Below are 17,805 nucleotides of genomic sequence, written 5' to 3'. Positions count from 1 at the left end.
TAACACCAAGGTACTCTGTAATCTTGTTTTGGTTGCTGTCACTGCAGAAAACACGGCTTCGCAAGGATAGAATGTTGGAAATGGAAGCAGGCTTTTCAGTGCTTATGTGGCAACCTCAGGATATTCCACCTTGACTTTATTACTTTTTCTTGCAACAATCTTTTGTTTGTTTTCCTTTAAGGCTACTGAAAATCTGCACATAGACAAGGCAATTAATTCTCATAATAAAAATACCCCTGTCCACACATACAAGGTCTCCATCAGATTCCACAGTGAGCATGTGGCACATCACATTCTATTCCACAGGTGCATTTTCTTGTGTGTCTGCTGCCTCCTTGATAGGTAAATACTGTGCCATTTCATTGAGTTCTGTGAAGAAGGAAGGCAGAAGATGTGTTAAATTAGCAATTTTGCTCTTGTGACATATATTCTTGTAACATGTACTTGTCAGCCTCGTGGTAAAGTCTCATGTCATTCATTCTGATAAGCACTTCATCAATTCTCAAAAAACCCTCAACAGTAGCCGGAAAAAACTGAAAGGCATTACTCTGATTTTCACACAGACTTGAAACTCCAAGATCATGAGGTTCATCCTCAAACAGAAGAATATCTTCAAAAAACTAAATCTGTTCTCTGGCTTTCAGTTTCTCTATATGATCTGTTGTAGGCACAACCTTTAACTTGAGTGATTCTCCAAGTAATGTTCCCTTGTAATCTGTTGCATAGGTCCAATCGTGTGGTTTAATAACCTCCTTGGAGTGTTCACCCTCTGTCCTGCTTTCCTGCCATTCTCTGCTCAGGCTACTTTGAGCACTCCTTAGTAGCTGTTTACATATCTTAAAGCATCTGTAGCATTGAACTCAATCCCAAAGTCAAAACAGTGCTAGATTCTTACAATATTATCTCTGAACATCATTTTGGGTAAGGATGGCATATGCAATTCATCAGCTAACTTCTCCACGTCTGCCAACTTCACGATGTGGGTCTTGGTAGTGGTCAGCTTCCAGAGCCCAAAAAAGAAGTCCTGGTGGTTGCTCTGGAGGCCGTGGATCATCACGGCCAAGGTGGGGCCCACATGGGTCATGCTAGACGGGCTGGTGCAGCTGTGGCAGTGGGTGCCAGTTTCTCCGCCTTACTGTGGCCCGGCTGTGCCGCTGCCTGACCCTTGATTTTAATCCACTCACCTCCTGCTGTGCTGCCTGGTTCCTAACAGGCCACAGACCAGTACCAGTCTGTGGCCCCAGGGGTTGGTGACCCCTGCTCTAACCAACTGAAGTACCTGTCTGAGGCCAAAATGCTTGTGATTTTAAAGGTGAGGTAGTTTAAATATGTCTGTTATCTGGGGAGTTATTGCATAAATCTGATATTCTGTTCAGGTGCCATTTCTTTTAGAAAGAAGTTCATTGTCAATTTTTTCCCCTACTGCATTTCAGTATCAGTTATTGGTCCTGTAAGTTAAAAACGGATCAACGTGGCAACAAAGTGTTTTGAAAACAGCCTCTTGTGATTTGAAGATTAAACAAATCATTAAATTAAATTACTCCACAATCAAATGTTTATGACTTAAAAGTTGGCCAGCCAGTGGCACTCTGTAAAGGAACACCGGCTAAATTATGTCATAAAATACAGCAGCTAAACTCTATCTTATCAACTTAAAAGCCACTTGCGGTTCTTATATGGGGATGCTGGCTGTTCAGGTTGGCGGCGGACAGTCCTGTGTGTAAAGAAGCAGCTGTGGGCATTGTATGAGCTGCTCTCCAGGAAGCAAAGGGCCCCGTGGTGCAATTATAGAGAGCTCTTTTTTTTCTCCTTAATATTTGATTTTAGATTGTTTTGCTTATTTTAAAGACACTGGGCAATTTTTACCTCATCAAAAAGTGAATAAAGCTTCCCTTAAGATAAATATGAGTAGGGTTTGAAAGTTCTGAAAAATTAACACTATTTAATGCTGAGTTTGCCACTGTTGAAAATAATAAAACATGGCTATAACATATGGTCATCGTCCTTATTTCTTGGCAAACAATAGCAATTTCATTTCCCATTCCAAACTGAGCTAGACAGCTGAAGAGTGAATCATTCTAGAGAAGTACATTTCCTCTCGGATAATCAGAAGTTGCTAAGATTTATCAGTCCCTTGTCTCATAATTTAATGAGGTTTACTTTTATTCATTCTTTACCAGAAATATAGATGGATTTCTAAGACAGAGAGAAAGAAAGAAAGAGAGAGAGAGAGAGAGAGAGAGAGGGAGGGAGGGAGAGACCTGTCTCTGATGTATTAACAATCTCTGGAAATTTTTTAAAAACACAGCTATCCAAAGATTACTTAAAAAACGTATAGGATACCTTACTGACTGGTAACATGAATAAGAAACAAGCAAGCAAACAACACATATGGTTTAGGTGCAGGATGTATGCAATTCCGTGACAGAGGTTGTGAGTGACACAAATTTTGTCTAACCCATAGAATTTGATTTTTAGAAAATAATAGTATTTTAGGGTTTAAAAAAGCCTCAGTGTGTGACCAGAATCATTGGTATCATCTGGGAGCCTGACAGAACTACAAATTTCTGGATCTTACCACCCCAGGCCCTCTGAAGCAGAATACATGGCTGGGAGGGAGAAAATCTGGTTTTATCAAGATCTCCCAGGTAATACTCATGCATACTGAAGTCTGAGATCCCTCTGACGTCACTCATGAGTGTCACTGATTCTACATTAAGGGCATATAGGGACAGGAGTGATGCACCTAGAGGGCCAGGCCTGTAGCACAAGATGGAGCGCCTTGCAGGTCCAGAAGTGTGGGCTGCCACAAGTCAGTGGCCACTGAGGCCTCTGAGGCTGTTTGTGAATTCTCTTCAGGGAAAATGAGATGAGGGTTGGAACATTAGTGGGGGAAGAGAAGAAAAATGTGGGAACAAAGACTATGAAGACAACAGCAGTGTTTTGGCTGTCACTGATGGGTTATACATATAACACTACTGAAATGAATGGCAAAAACACATTTTCTGATGTGGGTGGAGGCCTGGTGCCCACGAATGGCATGGCTGGCCTCCCTGTGTGACTGACTGATGGTCCTCCGACAGCAAAACCACCTACTGCTCATAAGTTCATTTGGACAAGCCATAAATTCAATGTGAATGGCAACCCAGAGCAATAGGTACCTTATTCCACCCCTAGAAAGAAGATTCAAGAGTGAGTCCAACTATCAACACTTTACAAATAAAGACAATGAAAAATAATTTAAACATGTAAAATATGAGGCTTTCATGTAATTATACTTTTACTGCTTACTGTTAACTTGATTAAATTATTTGATTAAACAAAAATAAATAGATAAATTAGTATAGAGAGGGACATTCATTATCTTCCATGGCAACCCACTGCATAGTTGGACAGTTTTGATTTTTCTGTGATAAATCTCTGAGTGTAGAGACACCTGCTATGGTCCCAATTCTATTCATCAGGAGCCACAGAAACAAGCCCCAGTCCCTTTTCCTTTGTTGGGATGTGAGATAGACCGATTCTGTTTGAATGCTGGCTCTATCATTAATGCATATATGACTTTGGGCACCTTATCTGACCTTGCTGAGCCTCAGTTCCCTTATCTGTAAAGGGAGAATAATTTTAGTGCCTCTCTTACAAAGCTGTGGTGAGGATTAATGAGTATATAGTAACAGAGGTTAGTTATGATTATTATTTTAAGTGATAAAACTTTAATTTTTAAAGTTTTAGAGGAACAGTTATTATGTTCCTCTAAGTCTTCTTTCTAAGCTAGATGTCCACAGTTCTCTCCACCATCCCTATTATGAAGTGATTTTGGATTCTGTCACTGTTCTACCAGCTTTTCTCTAAATACACTTCAAAGGTCTCCATGTCAATGTCCCCACCAAAGTGTGGCTCCCCAAAATGGAAGGAGCTCTATATTCCACATCATGTCTGATCTGGGCATTGTTGAACATTACTATGGCCTCTTTAAGAAGAAAATACTGTTCTCTGTCAATGTAGCCAAATTTAGATATTTTCACAGTCATTGCATCCTGTGGACTCATACTGACCTTGCTTTCACCTGCAACACTGAAGTATTTTAAAGTAAATATTATTTTTAATTACACAAATGAGACAGCTTCAATAAGCAACAAGAGAACAATAATGACAAAAGTACAAGCCATTCAATCAAAAATAAGCAAGTAGGACTACGCCAAATTAAAAAGCTTCTGCACAACAAAGAAAACAATAAAAATATGAAAAGGCAACCTATAGAATGTGAGAAAGTATTGGCAAACAATTTGTCTGATAAGAAGCTAATATCCAAACTATACTGAGAATCTTACAACTCAGCAACTGCAACCACAACCACAATGGTAGTTCATTGAAATATAGACAAAGGATATGAATAAACATTTCTCCAAAGAAGATAAACAAATGGCCAGCAGGTACATGAAAAGATATCCATCATCCACTAATCATCAAGAAAAAGCAAATTAAAACCACAATGAGATATTACTTCACAGCTGTTAGAACTCATATTATCAAAAAGACAAGAATAAGTATTGGTAAGGGTATGCAGAAAAAGGAACATTTGTGTACTATTGGTGGGAATGTAAATTAGTGCAGCCACTATGGGAAACAATATAGAGGTTCCTCAAAATATTAAAAATAGAACTACCAAATGATCCAGCAATTCCTGCTTCTGGATATATATCTGAAGGAAATGAAATCAGGATCTTGAAGAACTGTAAGCATCCTCATGTTCACTGCATTATTTGCAAAAATACTCATGTACAAGGAGAGAGTATACCTGGTCCCCCTAGCCTCAGGTTTCAAATCTGCAGATTCAATCAACCATGGATTGAAACTATCTGGAAAAAGAAATTCTGTAAAGTTCCAAAGAGCAAAACTTGAATTTGACACATGCCAAGCACTACCTTGAATTCATGTGAAGTGATGGGTAGATGTACCTTGCTGTAGCCTATATACAAATATAGGTTATATGCAGATGCTACACCATTTTATATGAGGGACTTGAGCATCTGTGGGTTTTGGGATATGAAGGGTGGGGTGAGGCATTGGGGTTCTGGAACCAGTCCCCAGCAGATACTGAATGATCACTATAGAATGGTGGTTGCAGGGGGCTGGGGGCTGGAGAAAGTGGGGAGATGTTGGTCAAAGTGTACAGACTTCCAGTTGTAAGATGAGTAAGTTCTGGGGAATCTAATGTACAGCATGGTGACTATAGTTAAAAATACTGTAGTATATACTTGAATGTTCTTAAGGGAGTAGTGGTTCTCAAATGTTGAGAACCATAACAAAAAGAAGAAATGGTAGTTATATGAGGTGAATATTGTATTAACTAACTTTGTTGTGCTAACAGTACCTCAATATATATGTATCAAATATTACACTGTACACCTTAATCTTCCATATGGTATATGTCAATAATATTTCAGTACAGCTGGAAAAAATGAATGCTGTGGTTAATGTGCCAGTAGCTAAAAACTTATGTGCATCCTTAATTATGTAAGTAAATTTGCAGATGTGTAATTATTTGAATAAAATGGCTGCATAGTTTTATAATTTCCAATACATATCACCAAATTGTTGCAAAACTTACCAATTCATACTGTGATGTGAAGTATATGAGAAAGCCTATTTCTTCACACCTTTCTCATACAACATGAGGTTTGCTATTCTTCCTATCTTTATCAAGTTGGTAGATCAAGTTGGTAGATCTTGTTTTAATTTTAATTTATTTGATTAAAATGAGAATAAACAGTTTTGTTTATTAATAATTAATATTTCTTCTTTGAATGGTGGTTAATTCAAGCCAGTTCAAGGCTGATTCTTTGAAACACATAACATACACACACACTGTTCCACACCTCTCCCATCCTGTATTAGTACACTGTGCTGTTTTTTTTGTGTGTGTGTGTGGGCCAGAGTGCAGGAACTTATTTCCCCCTTTGTAACAATCATGTTAAACATTCAGCCAAATAGTTCAGCGTTTTGGATCTTGATTCTCTCATCCTGTGTTTGCTGTCTTTTCTAGTTTGTTTTTAACTACCAATCTGATACATTTGCAGAATATCTTTTTATTCTCATTTTTCCATAAAGTGTTAGCAGGACAGGGCTCTGTCCAGAGCCTGTGGCAATCTGTCAGGAAGTGGCCCTGTCTTGACATCACCCCATTAATTATATGGGTTTACTCAGGGTTATTTAGAAGTGGACAGACTGCTGTCAGCACCCTGTGGATGACGTTGGAATCCCATGTGTTCCATTGTTCTCTATGGTTGGTCACTGCAACTGGCTGTTGAAGTCTAATGAAAAGACAGCAATGCAGAGTTTCAATTTCTCCTTTGGCTATACAAGATGGTATATACAAACCAAGACTCACAGTACCTCCACTCCCAGGGTGAATGTGTTCCTGACTTCTGTGGGCAGGTGCTTTGAGTCTGGTTTCTTTTTAGAATCATTCACTGTGTGGTAGCTAGGTTTCCCCATCATCTTTTTAGTGACTCTGAATCTCTAATGACTGAATCCGAATCTTAATGATTCTGAATCTGTAATTTGTGTTACTTGTCTAGAGGCCTTTTGGCTTTTCATGTGGTGAGAATGAGATTATAAACATGAATAGGCATGGGGCACTAATGTTACCTGGTGGCGATTACAGAAAATTCATCCAGTCTCAACAAATGTTTATAGTATGCTTTAAAACTTTTTGGTGAAGGGAAAATTCCAAAGTAAAAAATTTTAGGAGAACTTTAGAGGGCTTGACACAGATATGTGCAACCTTCCCCGCAATCAATTTTAGGACATTTTAATCACCTCGAAAAGAAATCTGGTACCCTTTAGCTATCACCACCCTATTCTTCCATCTTCCTCCTGCCTCTCAGACCAACTCTAATCAAACCCTAATTTACTTTCTGTCCTATAACTTTCTCTATTCTGGATTTTAGTATGCACAGAATCATATAACATGTGGTCCTTTTGTGACTAAGTTTTTTTTTTACTTAGTATAAAGTTTTCAAGATTTACTCATGATGTAGCATGTATCCATACTTCATTTCCTTTTATGGCTGAGTCTTATATGCTATTATATGGCTATTCCAAGTTTGTTTATCTGCTCATCAGTTGATGGACATCTGGGTTGTTTCCACCTTTTGATGATCATGAATAATACTGCTATAAACATTCATGTACAAGTTTCTGTAAGTACATATGTTTTCATTTCTCTTAGGTATATACCTGGGAGTAGAATTACTGGGTCAAATGGTAACTCAGCATTTAATTGTTTCAGGACATGTCATCCTACTTTCCAAAGTGTTGCACCAGTTTACATTACCATGAGCAGTGTAAGAGGGCTCTAATTTCTTTATGTCTTTGTTAATACTCATTATCTGACTTTTTGATTTTAGTCATCCTAGTGCATATGAAGGAAAATCTCATGGTGGTTCTAATTCTCTTTTAAATTGTATTCAGTACTAATTTTATTTGCCTGTTTTTGTTTCATCATTTTCTACTCTTCTTTGAAAAAAAAAAAGAAAATCATTCCTTTGTATTCTACTTGAAAATTCTAAACTTATTTTAAAGTCTTCACAAGACTATCTCATAAATTATTTTCATCTGGAGCAAATTCATGTTTTCATTATTTAGTCTTTCCCAGTGTTATATTTCCTCAAATATTTTGGCACTTCAGTGCATAGGTTCACTTTCAGTTGGAGGTATTTGATTAAGACCCTCCCTACACTGTGCTCACATCTCCTTGTCCAACAGTTTGGTGGTGGCCTTACCTGGCTCATCATGTACCTCTATTCAGAACCAGAAATGATGATATCACTTTGAGGAATCACCTTAATACTGGGGATATCACAGTATTCTGTGAGCCAGCAGCAGACTTTATCAAAAAGCTGTATTTGTCCTGCAGACTTTCACCTTGTTAAAGGCATAGTCCTAGTTGCTGGTCAGTAATAGTTTTTTCCAGTCTTCTTTCACATGTCACCGTCACATGATCAGAGGAGCTGATAACATAGAGGATTGAGAATTGAGTTGGAAATGGGCAGAGTCCAGCTTGCTCTCAACTTTAAATATTGAACTTGTGAAATGTCTACCAACTATAGCTCTGTTTAGACCTTTGTGTTTCTTTGGTTGTTTTTGGCCTACAAAGATGTTTATTTTTTAACCAGTTCTTTAAAAAATATTCTATTTTATATTTCATTTTCATCAGTTTGGAACAGTGAGGGTATATTAAAGTGTACACCCCCTGCATCATTTTGACTAGAAGTCTCACTTTACCTAAGGAAGGAAAGCAGGGGGTTACAGTAATCTTGCAGCAGAAGCTAGAGAGTTAACAGTTCTCCTTATGAGAAGAAGAGTGAATATTTTGTTTTTGCCTTCCCAGCATTCTTTCTTACATTAGGTAAACCCAGCTTTCTTTGGGGAACCTCCCCTCCCCTCTGACATCTGCTAGTATGACTTGAGGTTTGGCTCACCTGACCTCGTAATATCACACTATGTAATACAAGGTCTGGCCACAGTAATTGGTCAGGGATGAGCAAATAATCCAGGTTCTCCAATGAGTTCCCTCCTTGTTATTTTTCTATCAGGAAAATGATCTATTTTCTTTTCCATAGCTGTGATTCCCAAAGTCCTCACCTATAAATCAGGTGTTAATAAAAATATCTGTTTCATAGGGAATTGGTGTTTAGGTAAACGGGATAAATGTTGGCTGTGATCGTTGTGGGATTTTAAAGGTGGGATTTTAAGTGAACCTTAAAGGATGAGTAGGTGTTTGATAGAGAGGGACACAGAAAAAAGCATCATTTAGAGGTAGTATAATATGGCAGAGGGTGACAAGGGATTATGCAGAGGTCAGGTGAAAGCTAAATGTGTGTTTGGCAGGCAAGCATATCTGGGAAGCTTGTTGGGCCTGAACTAAATAGTTGGGACTTGGTTTTTCAGGTATTGGGAAACAAGGAAAGCTTTTGGATTAGAAAACATGACCAATGTGAAATGAAATATAATGAAATATAATGAAATAACTCTTCTATAGGCAGAGGAAAAGTGAGCAATAACCTTATGTGTTTCTTCACTATCACCTCTTGAGGACTTAAAGCCTAAACACAAAACCAAAACACACATAGGTGATGGTCTAGGAACATGAAGAAAGAAAGTGAAGCAGGAAAACACTCCCTTCCCCATTGGACTCTGCTCATGTTTTAGTTTTTGTATATTAACTAACCCTAACTTTCCAATGCCCTATCTCTAGGCATTGTACCCTGAGTGTGGGTATGTTTACATGTGTGTGTGTTTGAGCATTTGCATTACATTTCCATACAGACTTGTGATTTGTACAAAAATTATAGAGCATAATGACTTATGTATGTGTAATAGTTGTGTCCACATCCCTTTTACTATTCTTTCCTTAAATAATAAATCATTCTGGGGACTCCAGCAAGATATGGGGAAACCAAACCTAGCCTCTTTGAAATATCTGAAGACATGGCATTAAATGACTAGACTGGAGCAGTGGTTGTTCCCTTCCGAGGAGAAATGTGTTCTACTCTTTGCTACAGTTGTCATTAATCCCTGTTATTCCCCATCCCCAAGCCTGTGTGTCAGTGGTGTTGATCATCACACTAGTGCTATTGTTTTGCTCCTGCTCAGTTCCATACATTGATTTTCATTCCCCACTTGGCCTCTGTGGGAATTTAGCTGTGACTCATGGATAAAGCCAATTTTGATTTTTCCTGTTGAAGCTCAATTTTTATAGGTATTTCTCCTAAGTATTCTAAGACAAGCTAAAAAGCAGCATTAATTATCCTAAATACTGAACAGCTGAGGTCAGGCCAACTGTTGGTTGTAACTCATGTATACCACCTTTCTTGACCTGGCTAATTTTGTGCAATTATTGAGAGAGGGGGGTCTGCCAGGAGTTATTTTCTAGCTGATGGCAGGACAACAGATGCTGTGAAATCATGCCAACATGTGCCAAGTTGTCACTTTTGCATCCATGTCTATCAGGGAGTTCATTGTGTAAGTCCCCTGCCTACTGTTATGTCATATTTAGTTGCTCAGATAGATAAAGATCCATGTCCAGATGAACACATTTTTAGGAAAATTATTTTTACCCAACTCCCTAAACCACATATGAGTGACAAATATTTCTATAGGATTAATGAATAGGTGTTTCAGTCTCCTCCGCCCTTATTAAATACTAGCCTTTTCTTTCTACTTGGAACTGTTGAATTTGTGGATGAAAAACATTTTCCATATGTAATGAATCCAAGGACTTTTTAACCTATTAGATTTTGCTGCATATATTGGTCACTCTTTTAAATCTAACCAAGAATCAAATAACCCTAGAATCTGGTACTCCTTCATTTACAATATTTTTGTATTTTTAAGTAATATATATATATGTAGAGAATATTTCTTGATAAGATCAAGAATTGACCAAGGTAATCATAGCCTTTGCCATTCTTGTTTTTATCATTTGCCAAAAAAATTTTTCTTAGCTTCCTAGAAACCACATAGAAACCAAATGACTTGGTTTTCTTTCCACTTCTCTAGGCAAAAACCCAACTTTTCAGTTTCCATGGACACCCAGTTGAACAACAGTAGTTAGATCTGTAAAAACTGCTATCTGACTTGGAGTCTGATGGTGATCTACCAATCAGCATTGGGATGGCATTTTCAGTGTGATCTCAAAGGGACTGATGTGTCTGAGATTGTTCATGAGCATCTGTGTCAAGTTACTGTCCCTGGTACTTTATCAGTTTCTTAATTGGTGGGGGTTCACAAATTATTACAGATCTTGTCTTGATCATTGGACAGTTAGAAAGCTCCAAAATAGAGTAGTGAGAATGGTAATAAAACAGATCCGGATGAAAAAGATTTACTTTCCACTTATTTAAGCAAGAGGTTCATGTACTGATGGCTATGTTAGCTCATCTGAGAAATAATACATACTTGGAAATCCTTGTGGAAAGCTCAAAATATACTCGAAATGAGAGAAGCCATAGACTTATGTTTTAGTACATATGAAGGATAGATTTGAATGTAGGCAGTAACCAGAAAGCCTATTTATTCAGGCTCATCAGAAGTATAAGAAAAGATTGAATTAAATCGTCCTGTATCATGTACTCATTCTCCAGGGCCTGATCCCTCCTAGTCTAGGATAAAATGAGTGATTATTTGAAAAGATTAACCTGGTTTTCAAGTTTTGAATATGTTGTTTTCACTTTTGCTTGCATTGTATAAAATTCTCCATTTCCCAGTTGCTCCAAAATTAACAAATTAAAAGTAAATCTTGCAGACCATTAATCAGTGTTGAAAATGTTGAAAAATAAAGTCATTGAAAAATATTGAAAATTGTATTTTAATGGGCATTAGGGGACACAATTCTACTATAAACATGCTAGACCATCGTGGGAATGCCATTATTTTTTTTTTTAGAAGATCGTTCTAAATAGTTTCTTCTGCTCTGTAACAGAAGAGAGTGATGGCCAATATTCCTTCTAGTACTAATGCTCTACCACACGAAAAATCAATTTTAATCCCACATACAACAGAAGCCATGTCATCATCTTGAGAGATCTAGCTCTTCACAGGAATAGAATCTTTAAGTTCATGGCCATAGGAAATTGGATGAAAGAATTGATCTTGTACTTTCCAAAAAGACTTTAATCATCTCTAATTTTTCTTTGTACTCTGAAAGTTTTCTATAAATACCATACAAAGTGAATTCCTTGAAGAAAAGAGCGAGTATTTCTCAAAGAGTTTTATTTTGGAGTTAATTCTAGTAATTTAAGATAGACAAATAGGAAAGCATATATAAAGCCTTTAAAGAAGAAAGGATAGTGATAGATGGTAGTTAGTTATCAGAAATCAGACAAGGCTTTGTGGATGTATAATGAACTGATGATTTGTGGTGATGTATTTTGTCCTTAAGTAAATCAGGAACAGAAGAAAGATTTAGTAGAAATGTTACAAGGTTATGATAGTTTCTTGATAGCTCCTTTATTGTGTGAAAAGTCTTCCATTTCACTAAAGTAACCTGGGCAAATAAAGAATAAAACACTTTCCAGGTAGAAGTAACACCATGAGCAAAGTTTGAGAAGTATAAGACGTCACAGTGTGTGGAGGCAATGCAAACAGTTGGTTTAATCTTTTTGGACTACAATATGTAGAAAGAGGCTAGATCATTCAAAGGTCCTGTGTGGATAATAGAAACCACTTTAACAATTTTAAGAGAACTGCAGGATGAAATTGTGGAGAAATGTTGAACCAAAACCAACTGAAGAGAGAGTTACTTAAGAAGCTCAAATATATATAATGTTGAGTAAGGTCTGGGCTGAAGAGTCCTCTGCCTTTGACCATGAGGAGACCTTCGATGTTCCCAGCAAAAATAGTCTGTGGAGTGAACTGAACCACACCGTGGTGATTAAGGTATGAATGGATGATGAGGAAAAGGAAATGGGGTAATCTGTGTTTCCTGAGAGCTTAGCTCTGAAAGAAGAAAAGTAGGAAGGAAAGGAAGACTTTATCTAAAGAACATATAATGGAGGGAGGGTTTTTATCTTAAACTGCAAGAATCTTAAACAGGTTTGGATGCATAAGGAAAGGAGTCAATAGTGAGGTAAGAACTGAAGATACAGGAAAGAAACAGATAATAGATACTAGATGCCTACTGGAGGCAGTGCTGGCCTTAGGTAAGAGGAGTACACAAGTCAGTGGGAAGGATCGTGGGTGAAAAAAGCAGATATGCTTGTAAAATGGAGAAAAGAAGGGAATAGAAATCATACCCAACAGATTATTCTCTGGATGACATAAGAAGCAGATCATCTTCTTTGAGGGTGAGAATGGGTTAGGGGTAAAATAGAGTGAGATAAGAGATTTGAGGGAGAAATGGGCTGGGAGAAATGAGCCAGAAGTGATCAAAGACTCAAGTCAGGAAAGGTCAAGTCAGGGAACACGTATAAAGGACCCATGGACAAGGACAACTGTGAGGGTAAAACTGAATGTGGAGAGGGGGGTGGGCAGGGCAGGGGAGAGCCATGGGGTAAAATGGGGACAACTGTAATTGAATAACAATAAAGAAAAGAATTGCTGAGCAGGACTGACCTTGAAGAAGTGAGAAGATTTCTGAGGAAAAGAATAAAGTAATATCACAATTGTTATGACCTCGGGATCTTTGGTTTTTTAGAGAGTGGTGGTAGGAGCTTAAAACGATGGTATTCCTCCTTAAAAAATATTTGTTTTGGAGTCATCCACCTAATGATTAGGTAAGACTTTTAAATTATCATCATCACCACCTGTTAATTATCTATTGATAAGACTACTCTTTTATTTCTACTGCATCCTTGAGTGTTTTGAATAGGAATAATATATGGCAGAAGTATATTATTAAATAAATAATTTTCTAAGAATTTACATTTTGAAGTATTCTTCTGTGATTGAAAGTCACTACTTCAGGTTAAACCTGATTGAAGATTTGAGAAATCTACCCAATCAACTGCAAAGAAAATAAAAAGATGCTCAACATTATTAGTCATCACAGGTATGCAAAATAAAACCACAATGAGATACCACCATGTACCTATTTCAGTATCTAAAATTAAAACACTGAACATGTCAACAGGTGTTGACAAAGATATGGAGCAACTGGAACTCTCATGAACAGTTGGTGCAAATGAAAATGGTTCAGACACTTTAGAAAACAGTTTGGCAGTTTCTTAGAAACACACACACATCATATGACTGAGACATTGCATCCTCAGATGCTACAAATATTTTCGTATAAGTCTTTGTATACATGACCCAAGAAAAAAACAATATGTTATACAAAAGTACATATAACCTCCATAGCAGTTTTATTTGTGATAATAAAAATATGGAAACAACAAAAATATCCATCACCAAGTAAGTGAATGGATTAATAAATTGTGGCATATCCATATAATGGAATACTACTCAGTAATAAGAGGAAGCAACTGCTAATTGTACAGCAATATAAATGAATCTTAAAATAATTATGACGAATGAAAGAAGTCAGAAAAAAAGAGAGTGCGTAGTTTTTTATCCCATCTATAAAACAGTCTAGAAAATCCAAACTAATCTGTAGTGACAGAAAACAGATCAGTGTTGCCTGGAGATGGGGGTGATTATGGAGAAGGGCAGAGGGAGGGATTACAAAACAGCATGAGAAAACTCTTTCAGGTGATGCATGTTTTCATTATTTTTACTGTGATAGTGGTTTTACAGGTACACTCATAGGTCACAACTTAGCAAATTGTACACTTTAAATATGTGCAGTGTGTCATAAGTTAATAAAGCTATTATAAAACAAAATAATGTGTATGTTTGAAAATTGAATAATAATTTAGTCTGTTATTTAATAGTAAATATTTGAACATTGTTTTTTAAAAATCATGTCTTTGAAGAGCATTTAATATCATTGGAAAATACTCATAATATTTAGAGACAAATGTGGTTCTGTTTTATAATGGTCCATTAATATTTTTTAAATGTTAAATGAATAAATAGTGTTGAATAAAAGGTAAGATACAAAAATGCATATATAATTTAATGTGATCCCAATTGTGGTAACTCTCCACTTGTTTCTCATAACTCAAAGGAAATACTTCAATATGTTAACATTATTCTCTCTGTGAGGTGGAATGATACATGATTTTTATTTTCCTTCTTTTGCTTTTGAGGTTTTTCTAAAGTGGAGCTTTCATTATTGTCACAAGCAGACGAAAACCCAATAAATACTCTTTTAAAAGATTCTTTTCTACACAGAGAACTCGATGGTGCAAATATATTTAGAAAATATATCAATTTCTGTGCTGATCGAAAATATATCAATCTAGTGGAGTCACAGTGCATCTCTGCCTGCACTTCACCCACAATGACATGCTGCCACGTGCTGGGGGTGTCAGTGTGAAATGGTGGACGTGCAGGAAACAGGCTGTTAAACCAGCACCAGCCTGCAGCTCCTAGAAATGCCTACTTAAAAGTAAGTTTTATGTAGCCTCAGGAATTTGCTTACCTTTCTTGCTTCACCACCAGCAGTCCCTTGATCAAACGAAGTCAGAGACAAAGAGAATGAATTCCCCTGGCCGCTTCCAGCACAGCTCTGTCAGGAATTGTTCATCAGAGAGGTCCTAATGAGAACAAAAGAGCAGTTGTATGTGGGTGTTCCTGTGAAAATAGATAATTCCTCAGTCTTTTGTCCAATCAATAGTGAGCTTTATGCTCCTTTGGCTTCTTTCCTCTCCAAGTCAAAAAGAAGACCAGGGTAGATCTAAGCCTATGGGGTGGGGGCAAAGGAGGAAGGCTTGTAAAAGTGAGGGTCAAGGTGTCAAGGAGTTGGGAGAACTCTCATGCACAAAGACATGCCTTTATTACTGTTCCCTGAAATATGATGGGCCTTTGACTTGTGAGACATCTATTCTACTTTTTTGCCTGTGTGGAGAAAGGTGATGACTAGATGCTGTCTGCAATGAAGTGTGATTGGCAGGGGCCTGAGGCTGGGGCCTGAGAGAGATACATTGGTGACACCCAAGGTATCCATACCGAACTTTGCCAGGATATTGGGGTTGTACCTTACAGTCTGATCTATTCCTGTCCAGTAAGATAAAAATTAAAAATAAAATGGAGCTTGAACTTCAGATGAGCAGGGCTGGAGATGCGGCTCATCTAGGGGGCAGTTTGGAGGTGAAAAATAGAGTAACCTCTCCTTACCTGCAGTTTCACTTTCCATGGTTTTAGTTACCCAAGGTCAACTACAGTCCGGAAATATTAAATGGAAAATTCCAGAAATAAACAATTCCTAAGTTTTAAATTGCATGTCATTCTGAGAAGCATGAAGAAGTCTCCTGCCATCCTACTCAGTCCCACCTAGGACTCGACTCATCCTATTATCCAGTGTGTCTATGATGTACATGCTCCCTGCCTGTTAGCCACTTCATGGCCATCTGGGTTGTCAGATTGACTGTCAGGGTATCACAGTGATTGTGTTCAAGTAATTACTTAATAATGGTCCCAAAGCACAATAGTGGCCATGCTGGCAATTTGAATATGTTTAAGAGAAGTCACAAAGTACCTCTTTAAGTAAAAAAGTGAGTACAGTACAAGAGGATATTTTGAGGCAAAGAGAGAGAGAGACCATTCATATAACTTTTATCATAGTACATTGACGTAATTGTCTATTTTATTATTAGTTATTGTAGTTAATCTCTTATTGTGCCCATTTATAGATTAAACCTTATCATAGGTATGTATGGATAGGAAAAAACATAGTACAGGGATGAGAAAAACTAGGTTTACAGTTTTGAGTATGCAAAACACAGTTTAATCTTATATCATTGCTTATTAATTATTATATTATTTTCCATATGAACAACGGTAAACCTACTTTTTCCCATCCCTGTATAAATAGTGTTTGGTTCAATCTGTGGACTCAGGCACCCACTGCCGGTGCTGGAACATACACCCCATGGATAAGAGGAGACTACTACAATAGCTCTTCAAGGCTGCAGTAAAAATGGTCTCCAATAAAACTACATTGCAAGAAAAAAAAAAGAGAGAGAGAAAGAAAGAGAATGGAAGGAGTGAAAATGTTGAAGAGGCAGAGCCTGAAGGATTTGTAGTGGGAAAAGCACAGACCACATGTGTAGTGAATGGGAAGGTGGAGTATCTCCTGAAGTGGAAGGTAATACAGATATTGACAGTATTGGGAAGCTGAAGGAAGTCTCTATTGTCCAGAATTTATTAAGACATTTCTTAATTCTCAAGGAGCTGGTAAATAAAAAGATGGTACAAAAAGAAAATCTTTATCTCCTAGTGAATCTGATGATGGCACACCAACAAAGAGATGCTCCTGACAGACTGAGGGGTTTTGCCAGAGATTTTGACACTGAAAAAATAATTGGTACCACAGACAGCAATGGAGAATTAATGTGTCCATGGAAATGGAAAGATTCAAATGAGGTAGAGCTGGTGCCGGCAAAACATGCCAATATAAAGTGTTTTCATTGTAATGGCTTTTTTCTGAAGAGGGACTAATTTGGAATTCTTGTCCAGAAAATTAAGTTCAGTAATGGTTTGCATTGATATAGATGGATAGAGGATTGATAGATAGCTATAGATGTAGATCAGATTATATATATAATCTGGGTCTTGGTTTTTATATTTTAGTGTGAAAAAATAGCTACATTTTAATGGAAATCAATTTTTATATATTCCTTTTAAAGTAATAGTGGGGCAGTTGGGTTTTCTTCATCTATAGCACTGATTACATTGAACAGATAAATAAAGCTTTCTTAGTTGCTTCCTTTATCAGGAAAAAATTGATATCATGGCATATTATTTCTTTTGTATTAGAGAACAAGGTGAGGAAGTTTCTTCATACTCATTGTTCAGTCAGATTTTGTGTTTAACTCATATGCCTAAGGTTCATTCTGGATATGTTTTGTTTGTTTGTTGTTTTATGTGTGTACACATAAAATACATCTGTAAGTGTTTTTGCTTCCTTCACTTTCTTCCTTCCCCTCCCATAATTTCACAACCATAGATAAGCCCATGTTTATGCAATATCATCATTCTGAACAATCTAAGACACAGGTGGCAAACACAAGGCCATGGGCCGAATCCAGTCCTCCACCTTGTTTTATCTGGTCTGGCACCTTGTTTCCACCTGACAGCAGCACTGAGCTCTCACTTAACTGTTAAGGAGTAGTTACATTTAAACCATCTTAAAATTACATTCAGTCCTTTGAAGGCAACCTCGAGGCTGATGTGGCC

The 17,805-nt window shown here is 37.3% G+C and overlaps 2 pseudogenes; one reads left to right on the top strand and one right to left on the bottom strand.

Annotated features, from left to right (window-relative positions):
* Window positions 1–295: 295 nt before the first annotated feature.
* LOC123811199 lies at window positions 296–1,084 on the bottom strand (annotated as a pseudogene).
* A 15,462-nt stretch (window positions 1,085–16,546) lies between these two features.
* Window positions 16,547–17,093, top strand: LOC123811946 (annotated as a pseudogene).
* Window positions 17,094–17,805: the final 712 nt, after the last annotated feature.

Source organism: Phyllostomus hastatus, unplaced genomic scaffold, assembly GCF_019186645.2.
Source record: "Phyllostomus hastatus isolate PE091 unplaced genomic scaffold, TTU_PhHast_1.1 phas_scaffold_78, whole genome shotgun sequence".
Lineage (NCBI taxonomy): Eukaryota > Metazoa > Chordata > Mammalia > Chiroptera > Phyllostomidae > Phyllostomus > Phyllostomus hastatus.
This window is presented reverse-complemented; position numbering and strand designations above follow the sequence as displayed.